The sequence below is a fragment of the Manis pentadactyla genome, chromosome 15, assembly GCF_030020395.1.
Source record: "Manis pentadactyla isolate mManPen7 chromosome 15, mManPen7.hap1, whole genome shotgun sequence".
NCBI classification, from domain to species: Eukaryota; Metazoa; Chordata; class Mammalia; order Pholidota; family Manidae; genus Manis; species Manis pentadactyla.
The window spans coordinates 40,489,265-40,503,996 of NC_080033.1; positions in this window are offsets into that span (position 1 = coordinate 40,489,265).

Sequence of the window (14,732 nt, forward strand, 5' to 3'; positions counted from 1 at the left end):
GGAAACACTCTCAGGCCATGGGAGTGCACAGAACTTCCAACACAAGGTACCCAAGGAGGACAACACCAAGACATATAATAAATAAAATGGCAAAGATCAAAGACAAGGACAGAGTATTAAAAGCAGCCAGAGAGAGAAAAAAGGTCACCTACAAAGGAAAACCCATCAGGCTATCATCACACTTCTCAGCAGAAACCTTACACGCCAGAAAGGAGTGACATGTCATATTTAATGCAATGAGACAGAAAGGCCCTGAACCGAGAATACTCTTTCCGGCAAGATTATCATTTAAATTTGAAGGAGGTATTAAACATTTTCCAGATAAGCAAAAGTTGAGGGAATTTACCTCCCACATACCATCTCTACAGTGTATTTTGGAGGGACTGCTTTAAATGGAAGTGTTCCTAAGGCTAAATCAACTACCCACAAAGTCTCTCAAGGGATACACAAAGAGTACACAATATGACACCTAATATATAAAGACTAGAAGAGGAAGAAAAAGAAGGGAGAAAAAAAGAAGAATCTTTAATTGCGTTTGACCTAGCATAATAAGCGAGTTGAGTTAGACGGTTAGATAGTAAAAAAGATGCCCTTGAACCTTTGGTAACCATGAATCTAAAGCCTACAATAGCAATAAATACATATCTACTGATAATCACCCTAAATGTAAATGGACTGAATGCATCCATCAAAAGACACAGAGTTACAGAATGGATAAAAAAACAAGACCTATCTCTATGCTGCCTACAAGAAACTCACTTCAAATCCAGAGACATGTACAGACAAAAAGAGAAGGATGAGAAAAGATTTTTCATGCAATTAGTAGGGAGAAAAAGGCAGGAGTTGCAGTACTTAGACAAAACAGACTTCAAAACAGAGAAAGTAACATACAAAGAAGGACATTACATGATGACAAAGGGGTCAGTCCAACAAGAGGATATAACCATAATAAATATCTATGCACCCAACATAGGAGCACCTAATTATGTGATACAAATACTAACAGAATTAAGGGGGAAATAAAATGCAATGCATTCATTTTAGGAGACTTCAACACACCACTCACTCCAAAGGACTGATCAACCAGACAGAAAATAAGAAAGGAAATCGAGGCATTGAACAACCCATTAGAATAGATGGACCTAACAAACATCTACAGATTACTCCACCAAAAAGCAGCAGGATGCACATTTTTCTCAAGTACACATGGAATATTTTGCAGAATGGATCACATACTAGGCCACGAAAAGGGCATCAGTAAATTCAGAGGGAGTGAAATTGTACCAAGCAGCTTCTCAGACCATAAACATAGGAAACTAGAAATAAATTATGTAAACAAAACAAAAAAGCCGATGAACACATAGAGGCTTAACAACATGCTCCCTAATATCAATATATCAGTGACCAAATAAAAGCAGAAATCAAGCACTATATAGAGACAAATGAAAACAAAAACTCAAAACCGAAAAGCTGTGGGATGTAGGGAAGACAGTTCTAAGAGGAAAGTACATACCAATAGAGGCTTACCTCAAGAAAGAAAAACAATCCCAAACAAACAGTCTAAGGTGTGCACAATTAATGATGCTAGAAAAGCACAAATGAGACCCAATGTCTGTAGAAGGAGGGACATAATATAGATCAGAGCAGAAAGAAATAAAATTAAGAATACCAATAGAAAGAATCAATGAAAACAGGAGCTGGTTCTTGAAGAAAATAAACAAACTAGATAAACCCTTAGACTTATAAAAAAAAGAGTGTATTCACATAAACAGAATGAGAAATGAGAAGGGAAAAATCACTATGGACACTACAGAAATACAAACAAATATTAGAGAATACTATGAAAAATTATATGCTAACAAGATAGATAACCTAGAAGAATGGACAACTTTCGAGAAAAATACAAACTTCCAAGAATGACCCAGGAAGAAACAGTCCAGTTACAAGTAATAAAATTGAATTGGTAATCAAAACACTACCTATAAAGAAAAACCCCGGACCAGATGGTGTCATCACTGAATTTTATCAAGCATTTAAAGACCTAATACCCAACCTTCTTAAAGTTTTCCAAAAAGTAGAAGAGTAAATACTTCCAAACTCATTCAATAAGGCCAGCATCACTCTCTAATACCAAAACCAGGCAAAGACCCCCCAAAGAAAGAAAATTACAGATCAATGGTGAACATAAATGCAAAAATACTCGACAAAATATTAGCAAAACGAATTAAAAAAATACATCAAAAGGATCATGCATTATGATCAAGTAGGATTTATTCCAGGGATGCAAGGATGGTACAATATTAGAAAATCCATCAACATTATACACCACATTAACAAAAAGACACAAAATTCACATGATCAACTCAATAGATGCTGAAAAAGCATTTGACAAAATTCAACATCCATTCATGATAAAAACTCAACAAAATGGATATAGATGGTAAGTAGTTCGACATAATAAAGGCAATATATGAAAAACCACAGCCAACATCATACTTAACAGCGAGAAGCTGAAAGCTTTCCCTCTGAGATCGGGAACAAGACAGGGATGCCCACTCTCCCCACTGTTATTCAGCATAGTACTGGAGGTCCTAGCCACGGCAATTAGACAAAACAAAGAAATACAAGGAATCCAGATTGGTAAAGAAGAAGTTAAACAGTCACTATTTGCAGATGACAGGATATTGTACATAAAAAATCCTAGAGACTTCACTCCAAAACTACTAGAACTGATATCATAACACAGCAAAGTTGCAGGATACAAAATTAATACACAGAAATCGGTGGCTTTCCTATACACTAACATAGAAAGAGAAATCAGGAAAACAATTCCATTCACAATTGCATCAAAAAGAATAAAATACTTAGGAATAAACCAAACCAAAGAAGTGAAAGACCTATACCCTGAAAACTATAAGACACTCTTAAGAGAACTTAAAGAGGACACTAACAAATGGAAACTCATCCCATGCTCTTGGCTAGGAAGAATTAATATCGTCAAAATGGCCATCCTACCCAAAGCAATATACAGATTCGATGCAATCCCTATCAAATTACCAACAACATTCTTCAATGAACTGGAACAAATACATCAAAAATTCATATGGAAACACCAGAGTTCCCAAATAGCCAAAGCAATCCTGAGAAGGAAGAATAAAGTGGGGGTGAATCTCACTCCCCAACTTCAAGCTCTACTGCAAAGCCATAGTAATCAAGACAATTTGGTACTGGCACAAGAACAGAGCCACAGACCAGTGGAACAGAATAGAGACTCCAGACATTAACCCAAACATATATGGACAATTAATATATGATAAAGGAGCCATGGACATACAATGGGGAAATGACAGTCTCTTCAACAGGTGGTGCTGGCAAAACTGGACAGCTACATGTAGGAGAATGAAACTAGATCACTTTCTAACCCCATACACAAAAGTAAATTTGAAATGGATCAAAGACCTGAATGTAAGCCATGAAACCATAAAACTCTTAGAAAAAAACATAGGCAAAAATTTCTTGGACATAAACATGAGTGACTTCTTCATGAACATTATCTCCTCAGGCAAGGAAAACAAAAGCAGAAATGAACAAGTGGGACTACATCAAGCTGAAAAGCTTATGTACAGCAAAGGACACCATCAGCAGAACAAAAAGGTACCCTACAGTATGGCAGAATATATTCATAAATGACAGATCCGATAAAGGCTTGACATCCAAAATATATAAAGAGCTCACGCACCTCAAGAAACAAAAAGCAAATAATCCAATTAAAAAATGGGCAGAGGAGCTGAATAGACAGTTCTCCAAAGAAGAAATTCAGATGGCCAACAGACACATGAAAAGATGCTCCACATTGCTAACCATCAGAGAAATGCAAATTAAAACCACAATGAGATATCACCTCACACCAGTAAGAACTGCTACCATCCAAAAGACAAACAACAACAAATGTTGGCGAGGTTGTGGAGAAAGGGGAACCCTCCTACACTGCTGGTGGGGATGTAAATTAGTTCAACCATTGTGGAAAGCAGTATGGCGGTTCCTCAAAATGCTCAAAATAGACATACCATTTGACCCGGGAATTCCACTTCTAGGAATTTACCCTAAGGATGCAGCACTCCAGTTTGAAAAAGACAGATGCACCCCTATGTTTATCGCAGAACTATTTACAATAGCCAAGAAATGGAAGCAACCTAAGTGTCCATTAGTAGATGAATGGATAAAGAAGATGTGGTACATATACACAATGGAATATTATTGAGCCATAAGAAGAAAACAGATCCTACCATTTGCAACAACATGGATGGAGCTAGAGGGTATTATGCTCAGTCAAATAAGCCAGGGGGAGAAAGACAAATACCAAATGATTTCACTCATATATGGAGTATAAGAACAAAGGAAAAACTGAAGGAACAAAACAGCAGCAGAATCACAGAACCCAAGAATGGACTAACAGTTACCAAAGGGAAAGGGACTGGGGAGAATGGGAGGGAAGGGAAGGATAAGGGCAGGGAAAAAGAAAGGGGGTATTACGATTAGCATGTATAATGTGGAGGGGGGGTATGGGGAGGGCTATACAACACAGAGAAGACAAGTAGTGATTCTACAACATCCTACTATGGTGATGGACAGTGACTGTAATGGGGTGTGTGGGGGGGACTTGTTGAAGGGGGGAGCCTAGTCAACACAATGTTCTTCATGTAATTGTAGATTAATGATAACAAAATAAAAAATGAAAAAAAAGAAAAGTTATACAGGTCCCTAGTAAAAAGTCAAAGAACTCAGAAGTATATGAAAGTAGAGATTTCTTTGCTCTTCCATTTCCCAATCTCATTCCTAAAGGTAAGTACTCTTGTACTAGTCCAGTCACATACTGAAAGAATTGTATTAATCCAATCTGAACTTGTACTACTCAAAATACATGTACTTAAATGGACATTTTTGCTAAGTCATACATGGGTTTGGTACATTTCTGTAAGGAGATTCTATTTCATAAAGAAGTAATTGAATACTAACTTGTATGTGAACATAAGCATTTGTCTTCACTCTAAATATTCTAGGGTTATGTTGAGAAACATACACTTAAGTAGACCTATGTTACCTGATAGCCATAATTGATACTTGGTAAGCTAACACCAAAATGCCATTCTACATTTCACGTGTCATCTGTTTTTCCACATAATGCAGTATCTACCATTAAAGTAACAGAGAAAAATACCCAGTAAGTGACCTATTCTAGCAAGAAATTATTCATTTACCTTTGGCCAATATGAAGCAGCCAGCATGTATCCACCTTGTAAGAGGTAAGCAGACTCTGACATTCCATTGTTCATTTGGAAACTATCCTGGGTCTCGTCCTGGGTAGTGCTCAGTGATGCAACACTTTCTTCATCATAGGCTTGCATGTGAGGGGTGCCTTCCGCTAAGAACAATTATAACTATTGAAAAAGGACTGCATAAAACAATTTTACATGTGCTTTTTAAATCTAATTCAGATAGATTAAAAAAAAGAACAAATGGCAAAGTGAAAAAAGCACTTAGAATACAATAAAGTACTATCTTAAAAATTAGCACAAAAGCAAAGTGGCATTAAGGGGTTTGAGGACAAAACATCCCTTTCTGCATGAAAACCTGACCTTCAAGTTAAAACTCAGGTCTGTTTCCTGGAAATAGATGCATTCCTGATCGATAGACTGCATCTGGACTTGGAAGACCATACATACCTGAGGGGATACCGTAATTCTCTAAGGAGTGAACTCATAACTGGGCATGTCCCTTGCGGCAACCCTCAAAGTTATGATTATAGAATTGTTACAAGAGATTCTGTCTCCTCGGGGGGAGCGGGGAGAGGTAACAAGACTCTTTAGGAAAGAGTGGCTCTAGCACCCACTTAATGTCAATTCATTTCCTTGCACCTGTGCTGTTGGGAGTGCTGCCAAGGACACCCATCCTATTATCTTTCTGAGTAGATAGCTGCCAAGTAGTACCTATGATACTCTTTTTGGTCTGACTGCTTAATCTAAGAATCCTGGTGGCTGATACAGAACACTGTCTTTACTTGTTCACTGATGAACTGGTTCCAAGAGAAATATAATACTAAATTTCAGGCAATCACAAAGAAATCAAACTATCATGTAATATCTCTAATTCCTCTGTTTGACTAACTCATATTGCAATGCCTTGAATATTGAATAGGGAGTGTGTACCAGTTCTAATTTCCTTTTCAATAGTGCTTCTCTAAGAAAAGCTGTACACATAACAAGCTGACAACTGCAAACATCTACTCAATTCTTGTCATTTTCACTTTAAATGTTGTCTTAAAATAAAGGGAAAGTACTTTATGCATGTACCTCGCTTCTGGACATCCTCTTCTTCACTGTCACTTTCTTGTGATGAAGATGAAGAGGAGGAGGAAGATGAAGAGGAGGAGGAGGATGAAGATGATGCTGAAGAGCAAGAGGAGGTTGAAGAAGAACTTGAGCCTGATCGAGAGTGGGAACAGGAGGAGGAGGAAGACGAGGAGGTGGAAGATCTGGAAGAACACGATGATCTCTCAGAATCAGAGTCAGAATCGGAACTAGATTCTGATCCTCTTTCGTGGACTCACTGTTTCTTAGAAGCTGGGTTTGGAGTTAGGGGTTCTGTTCTGGCAGCAACCATGTGTCGGTCTCTTTCACCTTTTCCACCAGATTTCTGGTCTCCAGTATGCTGGTGTAAGACACCATTCTTTGGACTTAAAGGCTCAGACTTTATTAGTGTTCTGGTTTCATCAGAAGACATGGATTCTTCTTCAGAAGACTGAGGCTCCTCTTTCAGGCTTTCACTTTTCACTTTCATATCCTCTAAAATAATACCTTTAGTATCTAGGAGCCTTGGTAGAGAGGTAAGAGGAGCAGAAAGTGCTACTTGGTATTGCTGTAAAAGGGGGGTAGAAGTCCTTGAACGAGCCGTCCTGCTTTGACTGTAGTTCCTTTGAGCTACCATAAATGACAGCTCGGGATCACGAAGAATGTGATAGTCTGTTCGGCTCACCCCATGTTTGGCAGCTCCAATAAGCAAGTCCCTATCATGAGGGCCACATTCCCACCAGACTGGTAAGTCTGGATTTGGATGGCAAAGCTTCAAGCGTTCAAACAATTGTGGATGTCAGAGGGCCTGTTCCCATACCTTCCTTAGAAGTTCAATGCGATACAGAGTCCTAGAAGTACGTTCTTCTGTGATTGGCTGGATAAAAATATTTGGATCCACCAATTCTACATGGAAACAAAAACAAAAACAGTAACCTCAAAAATACTCCATTACAGATCTAAAACAAACAAGGCAAATTCTAAAATGTACCTCTACTCAGTATCTTGTCTAGCTTCCAGAATTTCTTTTTAATTTTTTAAATGAGAGAAAATACAAGTTCTAAAAAGAAGTACCAAATATATACACTGGATCTTCTGAAAGTGAGTACAACGAAAGATTATTTTAGAAGTACATTAATATAACTAAGAATTTACTTTTTTGAATTCCCTATGAGCTACGCCTCAAATAATTCATGCCTTAATCAAAGAGAAAAACTTACTTGAACTCAGTTATAAATATAAATTAAGTTAAACAATACCCCATAGACAAATAGAAGTCCACATTTCTCCAACCACACCAAGATTCCTTGGGACATTGCAGTGCACTCTCACCAAAGGCTTCCTTAAAATTTGAAACACAAGGACATTTGTTAAACACTGTATGGAGTACTAGCTTGAGATGGTTCGGTGTCAACAGAGCTTGCTATATTCCTTTTGATAAGGTCACATCTTTGCAGGCAGAGAAACTGGTCGTTGGGAAGCATCCAAAAAAAGTGTTGGACTTGAAACGATGCAGGGACCATCTAAAGGAGCCCTAATGGCCAAATTTGTGATAATTTGAGCATCAAAACAAAGAATGATGGTACTGGATTATGACCTATAGAATAAACTAAATATCCCTGAGTCCACACTGATATGAATAAATAGTTGATCAAGCAGACAAGGGAGATCGAACAGTCCTTCCTTGCAGAATTCCACAGTAAAAACTGCTGCACACAAGCTCTACTGATGGATACTAAAGTCAACGGGTGAAAAATCTGAGGAGAAACAGAATTTGAGTAAAGTATCTCCTCAAATTATTTAACTTTGATGGGTGGAGAATGAGAGCAAATTTATATTGGAGAAACACAGCATCAACTACCTTAACCAAACAATCAGGGGCAAGATCATCAGTAGTAAGACACTGATATCATGAACTCCATGATACTATGTTCTGAGAAGGATACGTCATTTTTGTGGTACTTTTGACAAAAACACATAACCACAATCCAATCATGTGAAAACACAAGATAAATCCAAATTGAGGGATTTGGACCAAAATAACTGATAAGTACTTTTCAAAGGTATCCAGACCATGAAGGAGAAGAAAAAATTGAGGACCCATTACAGACTGCAGGAGACTAAGGAGAAAAAAAAAACAAATACAATGTGGGATCATGGGACAAAAAAGGACATCTGTTTAAAAAACTGGTAAGATTTCACTAGGTATTCAGTTTAGTTAATGGTATTATGCTAACATTATCTTCCTGGTCTGATAACTAGTCATGTAGTCATGTAAGATTTTAACATTGGGGGAGGCAACGTGAAGAATATATGGAAACCCCTGTGGCTTCTGCAACTTTTCTGAGATTCTAACAGTTCAAATAAAGTTAAAAGAAAAAATCAAGGACCATGTAAAAATAAATATGGAACAGGAAACAAGAGTGTGAATAGCTGTACAGTGACCAAAAGGTGAACACATCCCATTGGTAAGTAACTGCAGTTATTTAAGAAATAAGGCTATTATTTTTTTCTTTCAATTTACATTTTGTTTTCAAGCAATTACTAGATTGTTAGGACATAAATACTTATCAAGTAGTTTGGACCTAATTATTTATCAAACAGAACTTTTGGCCTCGGGTGCTATGACAAATTACTGAGACATTAAGGGCACTGTGAACTGAGGAAGTTTGGAAAACTGATGGGAATTTGAAAATAAAAAAAGAAACAGGGCCTCTTAGCAACCATAATTAATACACTTTGCTTTATGTCTTTTTAAACCCACTGACCTTGTTATAACGAGACCTTCAAGAAGACTAAAATCTACTCTGAACTATGTGGTATTTGGGTGGTCATGTGATCAGCTACTCTATTCAGTGGACTGAGAACAGACCATTAGCGAAATAAAATTCAAACAAGCAAACAAACCCACATGGGATTTAAGTCCCTTTATAAGCCACTTATATTTTTACTATGAATAGGAGTAGGAAGCTCCTGGAAATCAGAAGTCATATTCAACAAAAAATGGAGACAGTTGCTTTTAACACAGCATTACGGAGAGGAATTGCTAACAAGATGGGCTATTTCTCTGGTCGATAAAAACAATGAAATTATTCACCCTACAATAGGGCCTTAGCTGAGCATTACCACCTCTGATTAGTTGTTTTTTGAAGGCCCCGGTGGTTTTTTTTCTACCAAAAGTCTTTGAAATGTTTTTGAGTGGGGGGGGGCCTCATGCCTTGTAAAATTATTCATGTAAGTAAGCCATCTACCACAGTTCCTGTAAGATAGCTAAGAATATAGGTTAGTTCTGTTTACCAAAAGCTATCCTTTATCTTCCACCTTTCCCTGATCATAAATCTAATACTAAATAAACATCGGCTATTTTCTCAAGACTTGACATGTACTTTTACTTTTATTCTCTTTAGATTCTCATTTGATAATGAATAGAGGATCTTTAGCATAATTAATTTACAATTTTGAAAACTGGTGACATGCTGGACCAGAGCCAGTATTGAAATAAGAGTTGAAGAGTCCTGAATTTTAGTGATTTTGTTTTGACCAAAACAAGAGAAAAAAAATTTTTATACATACCTTCTTTGGAAGGAAGGCGACAAACTCGCCGACACATAGACATGAATGCATACAAATATTTCTCCAGACTATCATCAGTTTTCTTATGTAGCCTAGCCATAGCTCTAAATTTTGTCCAATCAAATTGGCCTCTGTCAGGATCAAATACCACTCCAAATGTAGATACAACTCTATAGAAGTCAGCTTCTTCTCTTCTTGTCCATCTATTTTGAGTCAGATTGAATAAATATTTACCAATACTGAATATAATAACTAATAAAAATTAAAACATTTCAAGTAACTAATATTTAAAAGGATTAAATTCAGGGTTATTGCCTTATAAACATTTTAAAGTGCTAGTGGACTTATCCATCCAACCATGGTTCCTTTCCTTCAGATAAGAATATTTTTTGCATATTTACTGAGAAAATATGCAGGGGATTTAAGATTACATAAGATATGGGATCTCTAACATCGGGAAAAAGATAAAACATTTTAAACTAAATAGGTAGTATTCTATAGTTCCATATGTCACAGAGACCAAGAATTTTAGTAGAACACAGAAGATGGAAGGATCAGTCAATTCAGACTTGATGATCAAGAAAGGCATCACAAAGTGGCAAAGAGAAGGCTACAACTGGGAGGGAATGCTAAGGAAGAGGGCAGAGGATAAGTAGGAAGGAACCTACATTTTGGGGGAATGATGAATAATCCAGATTGAAAAGGATATGGCTCATACTGGCAACAGTGGGAAAGACGGTTGGGGTGAGATTATTAAATACTCTAAATGCCTGACTAAAAATAGTATTCAGTTGAAAGTTCCTATAGGCACTTTTAAGAGAGTAATATCCTCACACAACACAGATATCTAAACACAAGTCTCTACTTCTAGAACCTTTCCCCTGCTTAACCCACAGATTGTTGTATGAATGAGGCAGTGCATATGAGAAAGACGTTTGAAAGGCATTAACAGGGCATTCTTGTTAAAGTGGTGATACATTAGAAGATTAATGTAATGATGCAACAACAGTTCGTCTGGGAAGCCAGTCAAATAATATCAATCTTGCACCTGGGTGGTAAAAGTAAGAATAGAAAAGAATGGATGAATTGAAAAACTACACAGGACACACAATAATATGACACAGTGCTCACTCTTAAAGAATTTACAACTTAGAAAAACAAGACAAAGTAAGGAAAAGTAAATGTCATGATAATATTTTATGTTCTTGTGACAAATGAGTAGTTTATAAGTGCAGAGAACCAGAGAATACTGTGAGCCAGACTGGCTGAGAAAAAAATAAATGGAAGAGAAAGGACATGGGTTGAGGTTTTAGGGATGGGTAAGGTACGCACTAAAAAACAGGAAGAAGAGTATTCCAGGTGGTAAGAACAACAGAATCTAGGGTATTGAGTCAAGAATAAGTAGGACATTGTGGGTAAGGGGTAGTAGTGAATAGAGTCAGAAATGCATGCTGAAGCCTAACTGAAGAGACTCTGAATATCATGATAAAACTAGTATTTTAGGAAGATTGAGCCAGATCTGATGGACTGAGGGAAAATGTATGTGGTACATTAAAGATGACTACAAAATCTTTGCCACTCTTCCCATTCAGAGGTGCAACCTCTTTCACTTTCCTTCTAATCTTGGTTGGCCCTGTGATTTATTTTTTTTAACAGAAGGTGGCAGAAGTGACACGTTGTAACTGTGAAGCGGGGTCCTTAAGAAACCAGCCTCTGCCCCTGCCACTTGGAATACTTCCTCTCAGACTCTGAGCCCCTGGGGGGCAGCCAGCACCAATAGCCAGCTAGCTGTGTGAGCAAGGGCATTCCGTGCCTTCCAGCACTCCTACCAACATCATGAGAAGCAGAAGAACTACTTGGTCAACCCACAGAATCATGACAAATAAAAACTGATACTGTTTTAAGTCACCAGGTTTTGGGTATGGGTTTTTATGCAATAAGAAATAAACAAAACAGTGTATTTACAGAGGCAGTAGTATTTGAAGATTGTGTCTATGAACTTCTAAAATCTTACATTTCAGACTAAATTCTGGTTACAACAAATGTGCTACAAATAATACAAAAGAACAGTGATTTATTTTCTAGAGAGCTTCCAAGGACTGAGGTTTAACAAGGAGGCCAGGTTATTGCTAAACACTGCTCTTCTTTTCCATGTATTTCATGCTTTTTAAAAAATTAAGGCTTTGGGAATGAGAGAAGCTTGTCTGTCTTCTTAACAATGTCTCTTGCAAGAAGTTCTACTATTTTTTTCCCTTTGCTATCAGTAGTTACAAGGGTTAATCTTCTGTATAAAGCAAAGACAGACTTGTCATATGTACATTCTCGTTTTCATAAGTCATATTGTAAAGAATTAATTTCTTTATAAGAATTTTATTTTAGAATGGAATTTATTTCTTGTAATTCAAACATTACATGTTTAATGGTATGTTTCTTTGATAATTTAATTCTCAAGTTTGCTATGCAGCTTCTTTTTCATACCTCACTATAAACATAACAAAAGAATGATTAAATATTAACTATTGCTAGTAACTACACTGCAGTCATCTTTACTAGTTTGACCATATTTGTGTGTAATTACACAAGTAAATGTGTATAAAGCACTTTGCTCTGACCAACTTCTCTACCTATAGGTAATACCTCTCACAAGGTGAGATAATCACACCTGAAAAGCATTCAGAACAAACAGTATATTTAGGTATTACATATTAAAAATAAGTGCTCTTATTGTCTTACCTCTGCTGTCTTTCTATCTTGGCTGCCATTTTTGGAATAAGAGTGGCTTCTTCATAAAGAGGATGCATCACACTGGCAGGCACTGAGAAAGTAGGTTGTATCTGCTGAATTTGTCTGTTTTTATTAGTACGCTGATATGCAGTGATGAGACGCCTCAAACGTGTGGTTAAAGCTGACTGAGTAGGCCAATAAATTTTATCACCTTCCATCAGATGACCACCTATATTTAAGGAAACTCATGTCAATAACAAACAAAACAAAAAAACCCAAAAACCTAAACAAATACTGTAATGAACCTCACAAAAATGGCAGAATTTCCTTACTTAAAGGAACTTTTAACTTTTAATCTGACTATGTGGGAAACCAAACCAAGCCAATCTCTCATCATAGAAAGTTTTAACTACAGGTCTGAAAACATTACAACAAACACTACGAGCAGCTCCAAGTAAGTAGGTCATAGTGGAAGTGGAATAAAGAACCACAATGTTACCCACTTAAAGAGAACTTCACTTGCACAGAAAACAGATCTTGAATTTCCAGGTCTCGTACATCTTATTGGCTAGCAAATACTCAGTATTTTGACTTAAATAAAAAGTCGAACTGAAATCCTATGAAAAGTTGAATACTATATGCTCTTTTAATTAAAGCCTTCTGTATTAAATTAATCTCAATTTAATTAGAACCAAAATACTAAAAAAGTTGTTAGGAAGGAAGACATATTTTAAAAAACACAGTGTGACAATCCTGTAACTTTTAAGCTTCTTATTTAACTAATGATGTTCAGGACCTAACTTTCTATTTCCAGGAGGTAATATTATAATTATATACACTATTCAAGGGGTAATCATTCATGCTAGGCAAATATACTCCTTCATTCCTAGTGGAACTATGGACAGTGAGGCACTGTTCCACTTGGGTGCCAACTGGGAAGGACAATACTCTTCCAACAGTATGTTCCTTCCTTGGTATCTGAAGGAAGTGGAAGCAAGACCCTGCAAAGAAAAGCTCTGCAGAAACTGAGTGATACAGAATGGTTCCTAACGGGCAGAAGAAACTAATTGAAATCTTAGAACTTTAATAATCAAGCCATGAAATAATCAAAGTTTCTATTCTGTAAAAGCTCTGTCACTGTGTAATCTGTGACAACTAAAGATAATAAATTCTCAATCAACTTCCATGTCCAATAATGATTACAACTGTCTTCAATAAAAATTTCATAAATACCTGAGATATAATGGTGTAATAGTTTACTGTTTTCATGGTATCCTGAAACATTAATTTCCACTAATATTAAGTAAAGAAATAGTTGCAATTTACCTCCATCTGCTATAACAAGATCTCCTGGTGAGGAAACATCATCCTTTTAAAAGAAACAGAAATTTGTCATAAGGCAATTGGGTCAATACATGTAAGAGAAAAGAGAAACAAGAAAAGAGCTTGTACTGGATTTTAACTTTTATTTGTCTATTACAGTCTTTATAAGAGAACTTTCTTTGCAATAGAATTTCTGATGACTGATTTAGCAAAAATAAAACTTAAATTTCTTGTTATAATTTCTCACCTCTTCATAACTTCTCTCCTGCTTTTGATACTTTAGACCAGTTACTATTTACTAAAATTATTTCCTTTCCTCTATTCAGTTTTAGGCCAGTTTCTTTTTCTCCATCCTCCTCTAACAATAAATATGCCCTAGGTTTTATTGCTAACTGTGGTTTTTTTTCATTCTACATACCCATTATCAGATTCTTCATTCCCATATTTGATTATTAGATAACCTGCAAATCTTTTCTTTTTTAGCCTTGAACAGTTTGCTTGTACTGGATATTTAATATTTATTTGTCAACAGAGCACCTCCAATTAGGTATCCCAACATTACCACAAATTTAACATAGTCATAACCTTGATGATTTTAGGCCAAAGACTACCTGCTTCTATTGTTTTAGAAAAGCTTGAAGTTAGAATCATCTTCATTCAGTACGTCTTTTTCCTGTGGTTGCTTTTAACCTTTTCTCTTTGGTTTATCTGCAGTTGCACCAGGGTGTGTTGTTTTGGGGTGGATTTAATTTCCTTTATCCTGCC